At 37.1% G+C, this 5,694-nt stretch overlaps 1 pseudogene; it reads left to right on the top strand.

Annotated features, from left to right (window-relative positions):
• Positions 1 to 2,676: 2,676 nt before the first annotated feature.
• LOC147641173 (uncharacterized) lies at positions 2,677 to 5,416 on the top strand (annotated as a pseudogene).
• The last annotated feature ends 278 nt before the right edge of the window (positions 5,417 to 5,694 follow it).

Genomic DNA, 5,694 nt, shown 5'->3' with positions numbered 1-5,694 from the left:
CGATGAATCTATGACGATGTCTACATGAAATTTGGTATTACAAAAAAACCTTTCATTGTGGCATGAGAGTATGGATAAAATCCATGCTCACTTTTGTATATCCATTAGTGATCTCTAACATTAGTGCTCTCCATTGTCACAAGATTTGTTCATATGGTCAAATTCTACCTTATAATTATTACATTCAACATTTTGGACACATAGGCTTTTGCCTTGTGGTCAAGTCTTTGTATCTCAATTGTTACATGTAACACATTGTCTCTCTATTTCATGTCAAATAAAATTTGAAATTATGGGAAAAAAGTAAGAAAATCATGTATTCTTTCAATGTTGCATAATAGTATGGCTAAAATCCACGAGCACCTATGTTTGATTGTTGCATGGAATCATGGTTAAAATCCATGGACACCTAGGTTACTAAGATGGTTCTTTTTCTGTTCTAAAATTCTTTTTCAATCATCTTAATTACAAGATCACTTGTATATTGAAAGGCCTCAAGGAAGTTGGCCAAGTAGAGGTGTCTTCTAAGAGTAAAACTAAACAAAGCAAAGTTTTTTCCACATGGTTAAATTCTATAGAAGACATCTCTTCAAAAGCCCATGAATATGAATTTTCAATTGGCCACTTCCACTATAATAGGTCCATGATGAACCTATGACCATGTCTACATGAAAATTGGCATTACAAATAAACCTTTCATTGTGGCATGAGAGTATGGATAAAATCCATGCTCACCTGTGTTTGATTGTTGCATGAAATTATAACTAAAATCTATGAGCACCTAGCTTACAAAGATGGTTCTTTTTGTGTTCTAAAATTGTATATGGATCAAGATCACTTGTATATGGAAAAGCCTCAAGGCTAGGTAGAGATTCCTTCTCAGAGTAAAACTAGAAAGAGAAGTTTTTGCCATATGGTCAAATCCTATGCATGCATATTATAATCATAACACTATTGAATAAAGTTTTGGCCATGTGGTCAAAACCTAATATCTCTATGCAATATCTTGCCATATGGTTAAATTCTAACTTAAACCCTTTCTATGATGATATTTGGACATACCTTGGTCAAATCCTATGCATGCATATGGTAATCATAACACTATTGAGTAAAGCTTTGGCCATGTGGTCAAAACTTGAGATTTGTTTCTAATATATCTTATTTTTTGTACTTATGTAGGTTTATTCAATGGCAAAGAAATCTACTTTGGCAAGGAAGGAGAATCAAATCATTGATGGAGTTAGTGGGGATTTTGTGTGGCCTTGGTTTATGGATGTTTATGACAAAGAAGGAAAAAGGGCAAACAATGTCCTTTTATATGCTTCAAAGCTTGAGGATTCAACATATGATCAAGTTGGGATCATTGAGGGGTTGATGGATGGATGTGCTGGGAAGGAAGGGATCCCGTGTATTGTAGTAAAGATCAACGGAAAGAACATCGAATACAACTTGGATCCCTTATCTTTTCAATCTACACATATAAAAGAGGATGAAGTATACTCTTTGAGAGCAATGGGTTGGAGCCTCCCAGAGGAGATATCAGGCACACAGGACATAATAGCTACATTTGAGTCTATCAAGCATAGTGAACTTCTTTTTCCTACAAAACATGGTGTTCGACCAAAGAAGAGGACAAAGATTCAAGATGCACAAGCACAATCAATAGCTTCAAACTCACAGGCTCTTGGTGTGAGTGTACCTCCTAACACTCCTCTAGACAATACAAACCAATCTTCAAAGGCACAAGTAATCCAAGCAACACCTTTGGTGTCACTTGAAGTCAAGGGTGTTGAAATAACCTTTGACTTTCCGGACATGGTTAAGAAGAAGGGTAAAAAGGATGGTTCAAGATTTCACATGTTTGAAAAATACTTTCCATTTGGCTCAACCACACACTTTCCTATTGATGTTGGTAGATGCTATGAGGCACCACCTTTATATGCATATAGAACACTTTGTTGGGATTATGTGAAAAAGTTGACATCATCTTTTGTAAAGAATCCCATGAATCCAGCAACAGTAGCATACCTCATGCCCTTTTTGGAGGAGAGTGATGTGAAGCGACCCATGCATTGTGACGAGGTGGAAGTGGATAAGCTACATTCTTACTCCTATTGGATCATATCAGGTCTTCACTCAATCCATGCGGCAAAGATCTATATCCTAAGTAGCGCTCATCAATGCCTAGCAACCAAACATCTATATGCCACAAGGAATGCAAGAATCTTGGTGGACTGTCCTGCTGAAATGTGCATTGAGCTTTCTAGGATGACAAATATGGAATCCCATAATGTTATGAAGAATGGTCCTTATCTTGAGCAACTTCAACAAGTAAGGGATCAATGGATAGCATTTGGGTCTCCACCAAAGGGCTTCCAAAGGGTAGTCCTCAAAGAGTACCATGGGAGGTAATGATGTACAACCTTAGCTTGTCTTATTCAAGATGCATTTGGTGTTTTCTTTCTCATTTCATATTTTTATTTTTGATAGAGATTTATAGAATACATTGGAGAAAAGTGTGCATCACGTGATTGTCATATGATAGTGAGCACACAAGAGATATTTGATGGTTGGATTACCATCATGAAGAGATACTCAAAGGGGGAGCTTTCATCTCAAGAGGATACCACCACAAAGAAGGGAAGGCAGCCTTCTCCCGCAACTTTTCATTGCCTTATGGGTCTAAAGGATGGGGACATCCTCACATTACAAAAGGAAGTTAATGATGGACACATCGTCTTTCTTAGAAACAAATGGGACAAAGAGGATGTTGTTGACATGGAGACAAGGGCAAAGCAAATCAAGCAAGATAGGGTGCTCCATGAGGAGCTAGTTCTCTCTTCAATGCCTCAACTCATGCTAGCAATAGTATGATAAAGAGTTGGGAAGATCTTGTTGCTGAATACGACATCACCAACGATGTATACACAAAGATTTTAGGTGTTTGTAGTGATTGGGTGTCAAAAAAGCTCACACGTGGGGCTGATGCAGGACCATTGCCAAATGGTGCAAAAGACATTGTGAACTTTCTTATTGTGAAGAAGCAATATCCTCTTCATTCTTCTACTAGCTTACCTTGGCAAGTATATATTGTGGGGTGCAACCTTGAGGCATTCGATCTTATATACAATGTGTATAAAGATCCTATTACCATTGGTGTGGTTGTCCTAGAAGCGGCACATGGAGTTGGGGGCATGACATGGGATTCTATCATGTTTGGAAAGGTGGTATTCACATTGTTAAAAATGACATGTGAGCCTAAACAATTCATTTTGTTGTCATTTCTCAACCGCAAACAAATGGCAGCTATGGAGGAGGCCCTTGAGAATCTTTCATGCAAGTACCATATGCAAGTTGGAAGTGTTGACTTCCTACCAATGGCCAAGAGTCTTGCTTTTGGGGCCATGGATTCATTTGTTGTGTTGACACTTGTGACCATGGAGAAAAGCTTCATCAATCTAGATTGATATGTTGGAAATTCCAACAAGCCATGCATTTTGGATAATGAATCCATTGAAGCCATTGACAAAGAAGGAAAGGATGGAGAGCTTGAAGAAGAACAAACTATTGCAAAGGCCATATTTAGAAAGAAAAATAAGGTCATCAAGGCTACAATCAAGGCATTCAATGATGCACATGAGGTTGTATGTGTGATATATTCTCATGTGGTGTTGCATCAACGCTCGCATTGGAACATCACATGAAGACTATTGCAGTGGTTGTGCAATAGTCAAGAGCAAAGAGAGATTGAAGCGGCATGTTGGAGATCCCATGAGAGCGCCAACCCACCTACAAGTGCTCAAGAGGTTCCTCCCATTGGTGCTCTAGCTCTTGACCTACCGCCGGAGGGTGTGGATGAATCAAGCCAAGACATAGCAAATATTATTATGAAAGAGAGGTTGAAGGCTACTTCAGGTGTTTGAACCTCTCTATCTCTAACTTTTGTCAATGAGAACACTATGGTGTAAGGTTGAACTTGTGTTTTGGAGGATGATTTCATGACATAACATTCCCTACATATTTTCTCATTTTGTGGTGCTATCTAAAGCAAGCCTTACAAGCCTATTTCTCTCAGTTTTGTGTTTATTGTTTAAGAGTCCTTATTTCTAGAAATATTTTCATTATATTGTACCTAAAATTGGTTGCAAAAAGTTTGTGCTTCTGTATTAAAATACAAGTATGAAGTACATGATAATGTTGGAAGAAATATTTTCTTGTATGGTATAGCTAGAATGCTTCAATCAATTGCTATTACATTACTTTGATCCAAATGTTGGTATTGGTTTTCTCTAAAGTTGTGTCCTTCAATATTTTGCCATGTGGTCAAATATATTAGAAGAAAATGTTTTGTGTCATACAACTACATTGAGTTTTTCAATTTCAATTGCAGTGCTTTGATTGAAACATTGGTATGACTTGTATTATCAAAGGTGTCAATGTGGTGTCTATTGATATTAGGCCACATGATCTAATATTTTTTCTCTTGAAATATGTTTTTCTAAGTATGCTCAACATGCATGTCCTACATGCACATCAATGTGGAATATTGTTGCATGTGTGTATGGAAAAATATTCTAAAATGTTCATTGCAACTATATACATTGTTGTATCTTAATTCAATAGTCATATAATATTACTTTTTGAGATTTTTTGCCACATGGTCAAAAATGTATTTTGATGAAGTATCTACCATCCATGCATACTATTTGCATATTAAATTTAATGTCTTATACAATGTACATATGGAATAGTACAATAAACTTAGCCCTATTGAACTATATATAATGTTTTTATCTTAGCTTACTAGCTCTAAAATGAAAAAAAATCTTGTAAGAGACTAGATGTCTATTTTGTTCTTAACCTTTGTGTTGTATGATAGAATGATTCAAATTTGACTAAGAATAGTCTATTTGCATATTTGGCAGATTTGGGCAGAGCAAACAAAGTAAGTGATGTGGCCTTGGCGAAAAGTGCTACCAATCTATGTGTGATACTTGATCTCAATGGTCTTCTTTTACAACGTTGTTTTTCCACATCAAAGAGGTTCCAAAGTTTTCAAGTGGGCAAGCAATGGGTTGTTCTTCGACCAGGATGCATTGAGTTTCCTGGAGCTACATTTGCAAGATTCCAAGTGGGAGTTTGGTCTACAGCTTCACACAAAAATGTCATCGCAATAATCAATTGCTTGGAGAGCTATGAAAAAAGGAGTTATCCTTTTTTCATGATTTGGGGATAGGAGAAATGCCATACGCATCCACTCAAGATCATCTATCGGCCAGACAAGATGGGGGTGGAAGCAATGTTCAAGCCCCTTCAGTATGTGTGGAACAAATATGGCAATGTTTGTGAACATAGCAAGACTATTTTGATAGATGATAGTCCCTACAAGGGGTGTCCTAACCCTCTTGAGAGCTGAATCTATCCACAGACATTTGATGTTAACCAAGGAGACTCAATCTTGATTGAGGAACTTCTACCCTACTTGACTCGCTTAAGTGGATCCCATGATGCACGTGAAGTCATAAAATTTGATCGATATGGACTTGAGCCAGTTCAATATGGACATGAGTTGTACACACAATTCAAGGTTGTGATTGACACATGGCTTAAAGGAGATGATAATTATGTCATCTTCATCATCAGTATAACCCAACAACATCAATCGTGGAGATGGAATATATATGAAATAATCTT

This window comes from Cibotium barometz, chromosome 2 (genome assembly GCF_041138505.1).
Source record: "Cibotium barometz isolate CiBa-2024 chromosome 2, ASM4113850v1, whole genome shotgun sequence".
In the NCBI taxonomy this organism is placed as follows: domain Eukaryota; kingdom Viridiplantae; phylum Streptophyta; class Polypodiopsida; order Cyatheales; family Cibotiaceae; genus Cibotium; species Cibotium barometz.
The sequence above is the reverse complement of the archived record's forward strand: the minus strand, read 5'-3'. Positions and strand labels throughout refer to the sequence as shown.